The sequence below is a fragment of the Dermacentor andersoni genome, chromosome 1, assembly GCF_023375885.2.
Source record: "Dermacentor andersoni chromosome 1, qqDerAnde1_hic_scaffold, whole genome shotgun sequence".
Lineage (NCBI taxonomy): Eukaryota > Metazoa > Arthropoda > Arachnida > Ixodida > Ixodidae > Dermacentor > Dermacentor andersoni.
Window position 1 is genome coordinate 291,369,551 of NC_092814.1, and position 17,720 is coordinate 291,387,270.

Below are 17,720 nucleotides of genomic sequence, written 5' to 3' on the forward strand. Positions count from 1 at the left end.
ACGTGTTCTCATCCATTGTCTCTTTCTGGACATTCGGAGCCCACGCTGCGAATGTTCGTGCCCCGCGACGCCACCTCCGGACAGCAGTTCTTGAGCAGTTGCACGACACCCCTACTGCAGGCCACCTCTGCGATTCGCGTACTTACGACCGCGTACGGTGCAGCTTCTACTGGCCAGGCCTGTACCACTCTGTGCACCGCTACATTGCAGCCTGCGCGCCCTGTGCGCTCTGTCCATACAGACGACGCGCGCTATTCTGGCGCGATATCGTAGCCATCATCGCCGCACTGCCCGTCTTACGCGGCACTACGCTTTGCTTCGCACGCTTTCGTTCCACAAATGAAGGGAGCGGCCTTTCGTCGCGGGGAAGTCGTGCCACCAGTGTCAGCAGCGACAACACCCAAAGGACCGTCACATCGAGCCTTACTCGTAGCCGCAAGCCATGGCCCCTTGCAGAAGCAGTGATCCCCGTCACACGCTGGTACCGTGGACTGACCTCAGCGGCACACGCCACGGAAAAGCGCAGCCCTCTCCACCTCCCGGTGGAGATTTTTGAACCACCCAAACCCAGGCCCTCCACGTGGTGCAAGGAAGCTACTGAGCTAATTGAATTTCTCAAGCTAAAATACGTAGAAAAATTGTAAGGTATGGCTTACACACCACCTACAGACACCAAAGCGTCGGATTGTAACTTCACTGTCCGAGAAAGCATAATACTGCTACGCGAAAACACCAAAAAACGCCTTTTCCAACATTTATACCATTCATAGACCGGCCACGTCGTCCAATATTTGCGCGCGCCCGCACGTGAGTATCTTGGAGGCCACGGAGCGGCGCACCCGGTTCCTTGCAATTAGTGTTCCTGTATATGCCCCCGCAGGGAGCAGAGTAGCGCATAGGTCCTGTTTGTGATCCAGCTCTGCAGTGGAGCCACTCCTCGCGCACGCAGGAGGCAAATGCCGCGCGGTGTTCCATTTGCTTTTTTTTGTCTGCTGGTCGCGAGATACATGCGGCAACTGTACGCAAGCGCTGAGCAAGACGACACTTTTTAATGTAGGCCAAGCTCGAACGATTGCCGTAGCCGGAGAGGTGCCAACCCCCCGAAATTTTTAGTTTGTGTGTACATATATACACGCTCATTTACAGACACACGCACGAATGTACATATAAAGAATAAGAGCCCCCCCCCCCCCCCCCCCCCAGGTCCCTCGAAATAAAATTCTGACTACGCCCGTGGCTCGAACCGCTCAATAGTTCGCTGGCAAACGCGCATCACCTTGCAACAAAAAGCGGTGCAATGTTTTTCAGCATGCATATGAAGTTTTCTCGCGGAGGCGGAAGGCAAGAAACGTTTTAAAGGGTGTTTAAAGAAAACTTCACAGACATGTGGTAGACATTTAAGTGAGCACATTTTGGCTGTCGAAACGAGACGAATAATGAATGTCGCCAACAGAACTATCGTGCCTGCAATTATGTCAGTGGCCATTGACCGTCATTCGTTAATAAACGTCGTTCACAGCAGCTGCACGTTTTCGATATATGCGGTGCAGACACGTTAATTTTAACGCATTTCAAACGCTCACATGCGCACATCTTATGCAAAGCTTACTTTTACGTTTCATACCGCAAACTTAACAGCTGCTTAGTAGCAGAAAATCTGCAAGTGGAAAAAGATTCAAGATGCACGAGCTTCTGGATCAAGTTTATTTCGAACAAGAGAATGGATGAGCAATGGCTAGTGGCAGCAGGGGATGAGTGCTGGTTCTTGGAGCCTTGGGGGGCAGAATTCAAAGCCACTGGAAAAGCAACAAGTTATTAAGAGTAACAACAGGCTATTTTTATTGGACTAATCACATAAGATGAGAAACTGGCAAAGTAATGATTCACACATTGCAGAAAGGCTTATGATAACGTACTTCAAAGTTCAGTACTAAATAGCTTGATGGACATAGGCGTACAGGGCTATCTTCTGCGCTTCATTCACTCACTTATCAGTGATCGTAAAATCCAAGTGCGGTTAGGAAGTACCATAAGCACCGAAAGGGCGGTATCGCGAGGTGTACCTCAGGGAAGTGTTCTTTCCCCGACGCTGTTTAATGTTGTAATGGCTGGTCTTCCCGCTGAAGTGCAAAAACATTGCAGGCATATCCATATGTCGATATACGCGGACGACATTTGTATTTGGTTAAGCGGATATCAACACAAGCGTTTAGCTCTGATAGCTCGACAGGCCTTACTTTCAGTTCAAAATTACCTTCAAGGTGTAGGGTTGACTCTCTCGGTGGAAAAATCTGGCTTCATCATGTTTCCAGGTAGAGGAAGACGGTATGCGCGGCTGAAGATAGACATTGATCAATCTTGCCTTCGTCAATTGAAGTACAAACGCTTTTTGGGCGTAATTATTGACTACCGTCTACAGTGGCGACGAGCTGTGGACTCTATTGTGACATCACTATCTCCGCGTCTCAATGTGATCCGTAGAGTTGCGAGTGAGCAATGGGGAAATCACCCTTCTTCAATGATCAGGCTGCACGATGCACTAGTGACGAGTCGAATAATGTACCAGCTCCCTTTAATTTCCCCCTCACTATCACAGCTGGAACGACTTGAGGTTTTGCACAGAAAGGGCCTAAGGAGGGCTCTTGGCGTTCCGCAGTCTGCTCCTAATAATGCAGTACTTTATGAGTCTCTATCGAGACCTCTTAGCCTAGTCGCTTCACAAAGGCTATTGATGCAAATTGGCCGCCTCAAACAGACGATAGCCGGTCGAGCCCTTCTACAGAGCCTTCGAAAGAGATCCGAGTCCCGAGCGTACTTGGCCCTTAATACTATTGGTTACCTGGGTCTTGACGCTAGAGGTCGAACTAAGAGGTTGAATCCACCTTGGTCTTTCGCGAGCCTCGATTGTTCGTTGACAATTCCTCACGTTCGTGCTAAGCGGAGTTCTCCTTTGGCGGCAACACGTTCGCTCGTACTGGAACATCTTGAAACTGAATATGCACGTCATCTTCAAATTTTTACTGATGGCTCTGTGGACAAGGTCAGAGGATCTAGTGCAGCTGCTTTTCATATTCCCGCTTTAAAGTATGATTGGTCGGTTCGCTTCACTACAGTCGTGTCCTCCACAACGGCCGAAAGCGTTGCCATTGAGGCAGCCCTAAAAAAGGTACGGCTTTGTACGCCTCAACCCGTAGTCATTCTTACAGATTCGAAATCCGCCCTTCAAAGGTTAGAGTATGGGTTCCCTACTGATGCTTTATGTCTAAGCTCCCTACGCTCGGTGCACACTCTCCTTATCAAAGGCTTCTCCATACGATTCCAATGGGTGCCCTCGCACATAGGTATCATAGGCAACGAGATGGCGGACAGCCTTGCCCATAGAGCGCTGTCTGGGAATCCTTTGAGAAAAGTGCCTCAAGAGGACAAGAGACTCTTCAGAGAAGCGGTGTCGTGCCACTTCCACTCTTTGTGGAGCTCACCTCACAAGCCATGTGTGACTAAGGGTCTCAAAAGAAACCAAGCCACTTTACTGCTCCGCATTCGCACGGGCTCTGCTCGTACCCCTGCGTGGATGTGTAAGACTGGCCTGGCGTTGTCACCATTATGTTCAACGTGTGGTGTGTGCGGTGACATAGAACATTACCTTATGTGCTGTACTCTGTATGACGCGGAAAGGAGCGTGTTATTCGGGTCCCTCAAGAGGACAGGAATTCCCCACAGTTCTATACAGGACATTGTTTTCCCGCGCGGGAACCGGTTAGATAGGAAGGAGGTTTCTCGCCTTCTTTTAAATTACCTGCAGGACACGGATTTGGCCTCCACATGGTGACCTTAGGTGTGACTATGTGTAGTGTAGTTGTGAGGTCTGTGTCTGATTTATATGATTTATGTATTTTAAGTGTCGCTACGGTGGAGCAATTGCCGGCAGCTACTGCAAGGCTAATCCCACCAGTAGCCTACAACCACTCAACTCAACTCACTCAACAGTAATATGACAGCACATTTTTCTTTATCTCTTAATACTTCTCAGGTTAATTTACTATAACAGAGCGCTTACTAAACGTACAAAAATAATTTCACCGTCCTCACGTCGACTACGGCTGATCGAACAAGTAACATATTGCGGGTGGTAAATGCTGAACCTGTCGCAGCTGTCTCATAAGCGCGAGCGCACCATGTTTTCGCTTACTACAACACAACGAACACCAGCACATCAATCGACTTTAGATGAAAAATCAGAACGCCGACAAAAAAATAATTAAAAAAACGGAGCCGAGAAAAGCCTGGGTGCAGCGGGTAAATTGTACCTGCTAGTATTTACTCTGTTCTGAACACACTTTTCTGTAGCCGCATCATACAACAATCGTACAAGCAACAAAGCGAATTGAGCGAGTTGGTAAGTTAACATTCTTGGCGTATATGTGCAGTGTGACAGAGACGTGTCGTCCTTTCTTTGTACCGCGTCTGTGTCGCGCTGCACATATGCACCAAAAATTGGACAAGTGAGCAACCTCTCATGCCAGGCGTACGCATTTTAGCGTGTACAGGAGCGTAAACAAGCCGAACTCACCTCTGTGAACAAAGCGAACGGACCTCGCATATCCTGGTCCCTTCCGGAGCTGGCCGGTACCGTCTGTCCGCACGGCACCGCGTAAAAAGTTTTGCCACCTTCCGTGAGATTTGCGCAGTTTGGTGCGCTGCGACCCGTCATACTGGAATACAAGTGTCAAAATGATCAGCTTCGTAGCACTTCACCAAAGCCATTAACCTAATATCATCGAATACCATACCTGCAACCCGGAGCCGATCGTTGCTACGCGCGCTCGATGGTCCGCTGATTGCGATTTCGATGGCACTGACAGAAACGAGTCGGCGCAGTTTCCGTAAAGTTGGCTTCAGAGCGTGCAAGTTGATCATTTGACGTCATTTTGCACCACGTGATCGCGCTCGGCGAATGGCGGTGCGAGCAACGCCGGAAATGTTATGCGCAACTCTGCTCCCTGCGGGAGCATATACAACTACTTGCAATACCTCCACACGGCGCTCGCCTCCGCCGCATCGCAGACCACAGAAGAGGCCGCGTTTCTACTAGAAAGCCCGCCTTCGTGCATAGTGTTCGCGGCTAGCGTTTCTCATTAATCATTATGGTTACATACGCTCCGGTTGACGGGAAGCGTGAGCAGCAGTCAGGGATCTTTGCATGCTACCGCGTTCCACTCTTAAAGGCGAAGCTTAAGCGTCCTGAGTCTTATTTTACTTGCCTTCTTGCTTCCTTTCCTTCATTTTTCTTCCTTACTTTCTCCTCTATTTCCTTCCAGCCTGCCTTTTCCTTCCCTCTCTTAAAGCGAACTTTCTTTACCTCTTCGTTCGACTTTTCCACTACTGCTGCTTCTGCTGTCTGTCGCCCCGATTCAGGGTGTGGTAGACATCGTGTGGAATGTACACGGCAAGGGCCCAGGAGAGGGTTATGTCATACTTATTCAGCCAGAGCTCCCTCGGCGTCGTCACAATGGCCTCTGGAGCTCCGTGGCCATTGCTGTATACAGTACCATCTGGTACTCCATGGCCAAAGACAAAATACCCTTTGAACGACTGTAATTACTCGTGAGCCCCTCGTAAAGGCATTGCAGAACCTGCAGCGCTTATCTTTGTACTCACGCGCAGCAGTCCAAGAAAAGATAGATAGAATGGTGTACAGGGAACATACAGAGGAGACAGAGAATGGGTAAAAGCAACGCCGTCCTGAAACGGGTGAATAACAACGTTGTCATTCTTCGGTCATGACAGGTTGTGTTGGGAGTATCGCAAGGAAAGGAATAGGTTCCCCTGAAAGCAAGGCTCATTTGGGGTTTCATAATAAAGAAAACACTGCTTATAGACATGGCTAAACTTGCGTACACACTCGAAAAATTTCATTTCAAGGTATGGTATGACACGTGTCTGCTAATTCCATCGAATAAATGCCCTGCCACTTTGTCCATGCCGACAACTGATGCAGGACATGCAGATCCAAAGCCGCATCAGAGGACCGCAGCATTAAGATGATAATACGCAAGCTAATCAACACGTCAGCAACGATTTGATGTGCGATGTGAGACAATGACAGTGCTAAGCTACTCGCAGGATACGAACAATGACGCAAAACAGCGCTTCCAGCAACCATGTTTCAGCGTGCTTTCTCTGAACTACGTAGGTAAACGCAAGTGCTGTACGGAGGATAACATTTATCATCCCCCTCATGCCTGTCGCATGCCATAAACATCACCGCCAAATATCGTCAGTCAACGAAAAGAGCACAGAAAGTTTTGCTTACAATGCTTCTTTTCTCGGTAAAGTGCACTCAGGAACATAGCGAGCAATTAATAAGTGTTAGTTGAAGGTTTACAGCACACATCATTAACTGGAAAGCATAGCAGTTGGATTTCTCAGTTAAAACGTTTCGAACAATGTGTAAACGTACGACACGGTTCAGTGCTTGGCAGACAGGTATTAGACGCAAACTGCCTGCAAAGGCGCGCCATTCTTAACATGTGGGCTCTATGTGAACCGTGTTGACGTATATGTGACTTCAATAGCAGCATGCTATAAAGTAACCATAATACTGCGCTCCCAGAGTGCCGAATCAAGAATCCGCAACTGTTTCTGCAGCAAGATGCTTAATGGCACCTTCCTGTAATGAGCTGTCGCTTTTTCTGCTCATCTTGGGATACTCATTAAGCAGCATGTATGCCTTATTAGCCTTCTTCCAAGATCCCGCTCTTCTCTATCTCCACATCGTCTCACTGTTCATTAGAATTTCACCAGACATCTGAGCACATATTTCTCGTATACAGGCTTCTCAAGCCCACCCGTCTACCGATTTCCACATTTCTGAAGAGAAAGATGGCGTGGAGGAGAGGACTACAGATTAAGAAAAATGGCGACGCCACGAAATAGAAGTTGGTAATATCTACGCTTTCTGTACTAATGGTCCTCGATATACTGATTATCCCTCAAAGCTACTACATTCCTGGGACTTAAAGTCGTCGATTGCCAGTTGGTTATGTACTGGTCTAGGTCGTTGTGAAGTCGGGGGTCCGTGCGGCCACGAATGTTCCATGGATGGGGTCGTGCCAGGTGCCGGGAGAAAGAACGGGTCCGAGCGATGTTCAAGAGATGAGAAAAATGTTTATAAACAAAAGTACGTGATCAAGTTTTACAATATCGGCTCCAGCTCTCGGTGCTCACTACATGCTAGAGTCTTTGCATGTCCGAGCCTCTCCTCCACAGCAGTCCAGGCCCACTTTTTATGCAGTTTATTTGCATCTTGCACTCTTCGAGGGAACTGACTTGCCAACTACAAACGCTGAACCGTTCAAAACTTCCTGTCCCCAGAATTCCACCGTTTTGCCGGCTCTATTGCCTCTAACATCCCACCGTTTTGCCGGCTCTCGTGTCTCCAACGTTGCACCATACGAGGCAACCACTTGGCAAACCGTAAGCCCGCCGACAACGTCCTTTCCCCGGGAGTCCTTGACAATGGCCCAGTCATCAATTAGTGGCCTCTTCCGGATAGTCAATCTACCAGGATCAGGAAACTGACGTTCGCGGTAGTCGGAGGGCGACGTTGTTCTCTTGAAGTGAGCTGTCATTTCTGGGCGCTGGAAAAGCCGAAGAATGGAACATGACTGATTGCCCGTAAGACTGAGGTGAGCTGACTGAGTTCCCTTGGGTGAAAAATGAGGCGTGATCAGCACCTGAGAAAGCTGAACGTCTGCCGGTGAAGCATCCGTTGCTTCGAGGGATCAACAGGCAGAACAGCACCCAGCCCGCCAGATGGTGCATTGGGTTGTCGAGCTGTTCGATGCAGTTCGGCCGGCTTGATGCCTGCACTGCTCAAATCCATGGGGCTGCAGCTTCCAAGAATGAAGATCATCTGGCTAAAAGCATCTTGATAGGTGGGCTCTGACTGGACTGCATAAATGCAAGATGACAAGCTCCAAGGAGTGACCTTTGCCAGCCACACAATGCCGCAAGCGCCACATGCACGCCACTCTCATCGCCAGAATCCACAAATTAAAAAAATCTGGCAACCCCCTATATAAAGGAAAACCGTGCGACTAAAGCCAATCTGGGTAACACAATACCACCAACGGCGGCGCATATCTTTAGCAAGTGCACTGTTTCCCAGAGCTTCACGTTGATCTGGACAAGTACCAAGAAACTTCCCATTATGTGTGCGCGCAAAAGACACAACTGGGGTTTACGTAATGAAGCTAAGTAATTGTGAATTAGAGCTTCCACAGATCAAGGAAGGCGAAGGGAGAAATGGACTATATTAATTCATATCCGTAACACTCAGCACAAGTTAGCTACATGATCATTACATAATACTCAATTGCGAAATAAACCGAAGGGAAGACCATCTTTAACCCTTATCACGTTCCTAAATTGGCTCAGAAGGCCTGACTTATTCCGCCTTTCTTCTAGCGCACTTCTATATTGTGCTAATACGACGCAGCATGATTAGAATAAATCCCCAATCTGACAAATAATAAAAAACTTCAAAAAAATTTTGCGAACTAGCCTACATCTCCGTGTAACTAAAGAAAACGAAAACACTGACGCTTTCCTTTCTCGAGCGTCCAGCTGTCACGTTCTCATTAAAGTGAACATTAACCTACCCAAAAAATCTGCTATACTACGAGCAGAAGAGACCAACAATTCTCTCTGTTTAACAAAGGTTCCTAAAACTTAAACGTTCAAAAAATTTATTATCGTCAAAGAAATGAAAGCTCATGAACTATCTACAAAATGTGCCGCTAAGAAAAAAACACACTCCTACCAAACAAAACAGGACACGTCATGAACTTGCGTAAAAACATTATTTATCAACCTGCGCGTGACCTGCCCAACTGCATGCAACACTGACACTGTTTGCCTTACAATGCTACACGTGTCGTCACGTAAGCTTTCCACTAAAAACGGGCTCTAACCTGAGCCGAAATGGCTAACAACTGAACTAAATTTTGTGGTATTCCTTACGCTTCCCAAGCTTTAAACGCGCTACTAAGCTGAATACACGATGAATACAAAAGAACAAAACAATTTGCAACGCGTCTTCCTGATTTCCTTTTCGGGCCTCAAACCAATCCTTTCAGAAGAGCTCTAGAGGGTCGTGCATTCCGGGGTTTTCGAAAGGTGTGGTATCGAAGAAGGCAAAAGCCGCTAATACGCCTGGCTCACCTCGTAGCTGCAACTTGAGGACAGCAGCCTCCAAGTACTAGGAGATGGGTACAGTCACAGATTCGTGCGCGCGTTATCCCTTTATGTGCAAGGCAGTTGGCGTTCTTTGCCCCCGCGTGTGATCGGCTCTTGCAGCAGCCTACAGGGTGCTTACTTTTGTCCCTCTGCTTACAATGAAACGTCCACAATGTGGTTAGGCGACGGTTATTACGCCCGAAACTCGCCACGTGCGTCGCGCCATTCCCCGATCTTCGCAAATGCCAAAGCTTGGCGTTTATCCTCCTTCGCTATTTCACAGTCTCCGGCTGGATCCTGACCTTTGCGCATTTGCCTCTGTCGCCTTGGTGCTTCGCACGTTTCATTTTAGACGCCTCGACCGCCTTTCTTATCTTTGGCCTGCGCCTTTTCTTCAGCATCTGGTCTGACCTATTCGAACAGCCATAGGCGACTCTTTCTGGCAACCTGACCGAACTTGCCACCTCCGTACACACTTTGCCTGACGGGCCCTCCGTTTCTTGTGCGGAAAAAGCGCCGCTCTCTACTGCTTTCCCTTCGCTTCCGGCCACTAACACGTTTGACTCGTCACTGCGCGCAGCTGCCTCGGAAATCGTTCCATGGCCCTCAGATCTCTGCTCATTAGCGAATACGCCGATCAGTCGTTGAGTCTCCTCCCATGTTTTTGCCCTGAAAGCCCCCATATTGTAGAAGGATTCTCCTCGTTCCGTCAACGTTTGCTCCGACCTATTTGAAGAGCCATTTCAGACTTGCTCTGGCGGGCTGGCCGAAATCGCCACCTCCGGACACACCTGGCCGTTCACTGAAAGCTGTCGCATATGCGATTTCAACAGTTGCAGTTTGTTATGAGAGTCCTGAATTGTGGCATACGCTACCCGCTTCTCACAGCCCCTTGCCGTGTGGCCTCTTTCTACGCAGTTGTAACACACAATTCTCTTCCGCGCCTCCAACGCGCATACACCGTCAGCAGGCGCCTTTGTTTCTTGCGCTACTTTAGTGCGTCACCCTTTTTCTCCTGATGCGTGCCGGGGGAATTGGAAGCCTCCGGTTTAAAATTCTGACGGAAAGGCTTGTTACCTTTTTTGCTTACCGGAACCAAATACCGCTTTGTAGCTTTTCTCTAATCGTCGCGCCGCACTGCGGTAACCTCGGCATGTGCAGTAATCGTCGGCAAATTCTGCCGCTCTCTCTTATTGGTCTTCGAAGTCGGCGTAATATGCTATACCGAAGTGTCTGAAAAAATCATCCATAGCCCTATCGTAGTCTCGTGCTTTCTCCTCGGAGAAGCAGTTCATAAAACAACGATACTAAACGAGATTAGCGCTGGTAATCTCTCGGTCCACAAGTCCCGGCTGGCAGCCTCTTTTTCACACGCGCGTTCAAGAACGGCGAAGAAATTAAATATAATTTCGTCTGCCCTGAAAGTGTGGAGCTGGCGTCGCGCTTTCTGCCATCTGTCTTTTCCGCTGAGGCTCTTCCATCCTAAGAGCGTGCCGTTGCGTTGCCTGCTGCTCACGCTTATCGTGCATTTCTGCTTCTCGCTCGCACATCACGCGCCTCTTTACTCCTTGACCCTGGCACCTCTCACGCATTTCTGCTTCACGCTTGCGCCTCTCGCACTCCTCTGCTTTTTGCTTTCTTTCAACAATGGTTTCCCAAGCCTCGTAAGCTTCCTCGACCTTCACTTCTGCCTTCATGACCTCGAGAACGGCCGCTTTCATTTTTGCGGAGCCGCCGGAAATGCCCAACTCCTCGCAAATTAGGAGGTCCTGCACATAGAATTTCTCCATAGCGAATTTGTTTGCCTTAAGAATTCACCCTTCCTTAAAACTGAAATTCGCTATTTAAAGAAGGAGAATTTCCAAAACAGTGCCCATCAGAAAACTCAAACATACTTTCCTAACACCTCCTTACATTTACTAGAGAGAGCTCTAGTGACACGAAGAAAAAGCATTAGGCCCTACCTAGCCCGTCCTTATCGCTATCACGAGGAGACGGCAGACTTCCTGGCTCTTCGCGCTCTTGTGCAATAACTTTTCTGGCCTTACCTGCCTCTCCCAACTCCTCTCCTCATTCTGCGACAGCTCTAATTGTTCCCTTTTTCCTTTCACAGGGCCAACCGAAATGCCTGTCTGCTCATGATTTTCGAGGAGTTCTTGGATTTGGAACCTATCCATGCTCATAGTGCACCCTGTGCTTCTTCCGCACTAGTAATTTAGCCCGCGAGACACTCTATTCTTGGTCTATGAGACAAAATAACTAACGCCAAACACCATTTCAGACTGCCTCCGCTAATGAGTCTGCCGAAGAGAGAAGCAAATACGTAGCACACACCACATCGATGTAGACAACGCCGACCGATCCCACTACTGCCACCACTGTTGTGAAGTCGGGAGTCCGTGCGACCACAAAGGTTCCATGGACGGTAGCGTGCCAGGTGACGGTAGAAATAAAGGGATACAGCAAGGTTCAAGAGATGAGAAAAAGGCTTATCAACAAAAGCACTTGATCAAGTTTTACAAAATCGGCTCCATCTCTCGGAGCATACTACATGCTACAGTCTACCTCCGAGTCTCTCCTCCACAGCAGTCAAGATCCGCATTGTATTCCGTTTATTTCCCACTTTCAGTTGTCGAGGGAATTCATTGGCCAATTACAAACGCCGAACCGTTAAAACCTCCTCTCGACAACGTCTCACTGTTTTCCCGGCTCTCATGTCTCCAACGTTGCACCATACGAGGCAACCACTTGGCAAATCGTGAGCCCACCGTTAATGTCCTTTCCCCGGGAGTCCTTGACAATGACCCTGTCATCAATTAGTGGCCTCTCCCGGACGGTCAATCTGTCATGATCGGGAGACTGGCGTTCGCGGTAGTCGGAGGGCGACGTTGTTGTCTTGAAGTGAGCTGTCATTTCTGGGCGCTCGAAAAGCCGCAGATCTCGAACATGACTGCTTGTCTGTAAAACTTAGGTGACATTGATTGAGTTGCCTTGAGTGAACGATGAGGCCTGATAAGTATCCGAGATGGCTGCATGTCAGTTGAAGGATTCTTTGTTCCGAGGGATCACCAGGCCCAACAATGTGCAACCAGATTACGAAGGCTTACTTACCGACGACAAGAGACCCCCTAGTGAGAACAGGGCCGGTATTACGTAAGGATGCCGTTCGCTCGATTCAATTCTTTTCGTATTGTTTCCCGATCACAACCGGTTAATCGCGGGGATAACGTAGTTGGAGCACCATCCATGTTCACTGACGCAGCACAGGAAAAAGCCGCATTAGAATAGAATCGGCCCATTATACCTACCCAGTATTGGGTACTTTCAAGAATCTCGCCAGTAGGCCTTGGCTCCGACTCAGTCCCCAGAGGCTGATGAACGCCCGACAAATGCGGCGGTCAGACCTGCTGCGCAGCCGAGGACGCTAGAAACTTCTGGTTCCGAACACGCCGCCATTGGAAATTAAGCCTTGAAACGTCAGACCTGCAAACCGCCGCGAGTGACAACAGCTTATCGAGAGCCTTTGAGGAATTACCTGGCGTAATCATGTATTTTATCGGGTTCAGTGAGACTTGGAGAACTGGTGAGCCATATACAGCGCTGCATCATTTAATTGTTATGTCTTCTGCTTCGGAGCTCGTCTTGGAAAAAATGAATGTAGGGCAGAATTCTTTTTTTTTTATTGAAATGAAAATAATATAGAAGTAGTCACCCTATAATGGCGACGGCTACTCCTTTTCCCACAGCAGTAACAACAATATAAAGGAATATATAGAGTTAGATATATATATATATATATATATATATATATATATAGAGTAAGATAGATATATGGGGGTATATGTAGTAATGCAGGGTTTGCAATACACAAGGCCATAACAGAGTATATCCCTGAATTATTGGTATTAACAAGAGTAGTGCCATTGTGACAAAAATAAATAAAGTAATAACGTAGAACTAGTATGGGGTGTCCACCATTGTCTAGTTTTGATAATGTAGGAAGGCCTCGCATGAGTACGTCTAAATAACAATGAAGAAGTTCAAACCTCAATAAACTGCGATCATGAGAAACTTCTATTATTATTATTATTATTATTATTATTATTATTATTATTATTATTAATATTGTTATTATTGTTGCATGTTGTGAAAACAAACAAAGTATACATGTCTATATATTAAAGGGACTGAAAACCGATTTTTAAAGACCCAGGTTTTTATGGTGCAAGGGAAATTTCACTCTTGGTAGTCTTTACGTAAACCTGCAGCGATTACTTCCAAAAGCGCGTGAGTATTTGCAAGCTAATTTTTTCGATCTGAGCAGCCTCTAAAAAGAAAGGTTTCGTCCTCCAGCCAATTACCCGCATCGCAAATTGTAAAATTGCATTTCGCCCCATCGAAATAGGACCTCCGGGGCAGGGGTTTGATCCTGCTACCTCGTGCTTAGCAGCGCAGTACCATAGCCGCTAAGCCACCGCAGAAGTTCCAGGAAGTATAATCAAGTGCTAGCTTGGGAAGGATTGTGCGAATGGTGGGAATATCTCGTCCACCTGCAGTTTTCAGATAGTACTTCTCCTGTTCACCATAACGCTGGAGGTGACTGATGACAGAACTTGAACAGGTAAAACCTAAGGGTAGGTTTGAGAATAAATTTGCAGAATACTAAACTGATGCTCGACAGCCTGACAAGGAAACAACAGTACGTGCATGCCATAGTCAGCTTCTTGAATCTGTGCTGGAATAGGTTTATCCAAGGGATCGCAGGGACCACGGATTACGAGAAGGAAATCTCCAGGCTCCTAAAATGATTTAAAACGGGCATGTGGCCTTGCAAAACTTTTACCAGTCATGAACGAACGCTCACCGACCTAATTGTATTAAAATCTATGAAGCTGAAACTTGGAGAGCAACGAATAAACTCGGAAGAGAAGTTATAGGGCCCGTTAAATGCGGGACAAACCGAAACATTATGAGCGTAACGTTAGAGAAAGTGAGACGCTGGTGTGGATTATAAAACGAATCGGGGTTGGTGATAATATAGTTAAGACTAAGAGGAATAAATGTGTGAGAGAGAGGCCGAGAGAGAGAAATGATGAATGGAAGGCAGGGAGGATAGCTGTAGTTAATGAGTGGCCGCGGTATAAGGAGATGCTGGCGCACAAGTACGGCGCCAGCTATTCCTTAACTCTTGCACAGGTAGTACAGTTACTTGTATAGCTTTGCGTGCTTTTTCCCACAACTTTGTCAGAGATAAAGCAGAATAACAGCTGGTGCACACACAACAACGCTATCACATGCAAGTCAGGATAACACCACCACATTATTAGAGCATCAGAGAAAATGTCAAGGGAAAGAAAACAGTCGATGACGGCATAGTATTTGGCAAGATGAGGAAATTGCAGACATAAGCTAAGAGTAGGCTAGCACGATATTACTGGGCAATCTCGGGCAGTGCGGCCTTCGTCCTATACGTGGTTTTCACGCGACTTCACATCCTTCGTCTGTGCTCACCGTCCGCCATTGCTATAAGCACCTCTCTGGTATCGCTTTCTGTTCCCCCTCCGATTCCAACCATACGCGCCGCACCTCTATTGTCCTAGGAGCTGGACGACATGGCAACAGTTATCAGCCTGCATTATGTCCTTCTACATGGACAGGCTTTTAGAGCCAACGCAAGCTCGCTATAAGGAAACATTCGGACCTTACAACGTGGTGGAAGCAAACAGCCTGCGCATCGGTGCGGATGCTACTTCAGACTCCGAGGTGCTACCCGGCACGACGCACGTAGAAATATTTATAATCACCTGTTTGTTTTTTTCTATAAAATACGTCATCCCGCAAGCAATAAAAGTCTACAAATCGCTGCAGGTTCACAAGCCCTTTGGGTCAGGAGCTTTCGATCGTCGTCCCTAGCGAGACGAGCCAATGAAAAGCACGTTCGCTCGCATGCAGTGTTAAACCTTTCTTGCCCCGTTATTCTTTAAACTTCTCAGTTCCCAGACGGCCAGTTTGTCATACAAGCTCAATCATGCGTGCAAGGTTTTAATTAGAAAGCATTATATGCACCATTACGCGAAAATCTGGCGTCGCCATCAAGCGATGGTACTGAAAATTACCGACGGCGCAGACAGTAAAAACACGTTAAGAATGACTGGACTGACAACAAATTTCTCAGGGAGGTTCCTTTAAAGGATATAAATCATTGGCTTTGAAAACACAATCTAGTTACTTTCGGTTCGGGTGGGAATCAAACCCGGGCTTCCGGGGTGCGAGATGAGCGCGCTTCCCTGACTCCACGGTGGCTTCACGGTTCCGGCTGACTAGAGGTCTGACTAGTGCGTGCGTTATTACACACGTCACGCCGCAGCCATCTCACTGCCTAAAGGTGTAGCCTAGTGCGGGCGTCATTGGGAACGTGACGGCGCAGCCAATGGGTGGGAAGTGAGGCCACGTCATGAGAAAATGAGTGTATAAAATAAACAGTATTAATGGCTAAGTGAACGCCGCTGAGCGACAGTTCGAGTACCGAACTCCTTGCGGACAAGCGAGCGCGTTTAGAGGCTTGGCGCATTTTGATTTGGCCGCAGGCGAGACCAGCTTGCGCAGACAAGGACAGCGCGAAAAAAAAAAAAACATTTTACCAAAGGGACTATCATGCGTTCGCATTCTCACACGTAAGCACTCTTATCTCTGCCGGGTTTTTTTTTTTGGGGGGGGGGGGGGGTAGAATTTGCACCTGTGGGCGTGCGTGTGTTTGTGTATGTGTGGAGAGAGAGAGAGAGAAAGAGATAGAAGCACAAAGTTTAAATCAGGAGTTCGCCGCCTTCCGTGCGTTTTGGTTTACTGTTTTGAAGGTGCTCGTAGTCCGGGAAATCAATATTCTACATTGTGAGGCGCATGCAGCCTCAAAACATTTTAGCATGCGGCGATATTCCATGCTTATCGTGCGTTTTGGCATAACCACAGCGCGCAGATATGATTCACTTGGTCCAAATTAGCTTTGGGTTAGCATCTTAATGCATTCAGAAGAGCAGAAAATGATGCGGATCCCCCACACTGTCAGAATAGGCGTAAACGAAGCTTTCCGTCCTGTTTGCATTGCTTTAAAATAATAAGCGGTGATTTTTAATGGCGACTGTTTAATTTCTTCAGCATTGAGTACAATACAAAAGTGGTGAGTTGATGGTAAACGTTATCTTGCCTGCACCACTGCTGTTTGTCTGAGTAGCACACAGTGCACACAGCAAGATGTGTTTGCTTGAGGCGTTTTTGTGCGCCGTTATCCATAACCTCCGAGAAAGTTAGCATCGTTCTTGCCTTACATGCCACATCGCATCGTGACGGAAGTGTTAAACTTTAATTGAATTTTAGGGATTTACAGTGCTCAGCGATTGAAACGCGATACTCGGCCAACATGGCGGCCGGTACTTTCTTGACCACCAATGGGCGCTGGTGACAGTGAGTGAGTGACATCAGGGCACACAGCGCTATGGGGATACAATAGGTACGAGGTGCTTCGGTGTATGTGGAAAGGTGTAATATTTCCAGGACTTTCTTTTGGAAATGCGGTTGTTTGCTTTAAATCAGGGGTACAATCAGGACTCAATGGGAACCAAAGGTCATTGGGATGCCTCGCATTGGGCGCTCACGAGAAGACTGCAAATGAAGCTGTGCAAGGTGATATGGGCTGGACAATTTTTGAAGTGAGGGAAGCTGGCCATAAAATTGATTATGAAGAACGACTGAGGAATATGGAATAAAGTAAATGGGCTGGCAGAGTACTGAAGTATCTGTACAGGAAAAACATTTATTCACAGTGGAGGAAAAGAACTAGCAAGCTTACCAGCAAGTATTCGGCCTGTAGCGTGGTCAACACAGCATCAAAGAACGTCAAGAGGAAAGTCAGAGAGGCTGAAATATTCTCATATGTGGGGGAAATGGAAAAGAAACCTACCATGAGTAACTACTTAAGACGAAAAAACAAAATCAGGAAAGAAACCATTTATGATAACTCAAAGGGAAGCTCATTACTTTTCGAAGCGAGATCGGGATGCCTTAGAACGCGCACCTATAAAGCGAGATATAAGACGGAAGAAGAAGCATGTGCTTGCTGCGGCAAAGCTAGGGAAACGATGGAACTTGCTTTATTACAATGTGAAGACGTCTGCCCGGTGGTCGATTTAGGCACCACTGGCCCCCTTGAAGCCCTTGAGTTCAGCGACAGCAGGGGAAAAGTAAACATGTCCGCAATAGATTAGTAAGAGGCGATTGTAAGAACGATTGGTGGAAGTAGGGAAACGACAAGAAACGGAAAAGATACAAACGCAAAGTTGGCAATAGGGGGTCAGAAAATTTGGTTGTGGGAGTTCATAGTTTTTTGTTTAACCTAGGTAGTACAATTGGCAGTATAATAGCAAGAGCTTGGTGACGCAACCTACCGCCCCGTTCCAAAGGCGACCCTCATAGCATCCATCCATCCA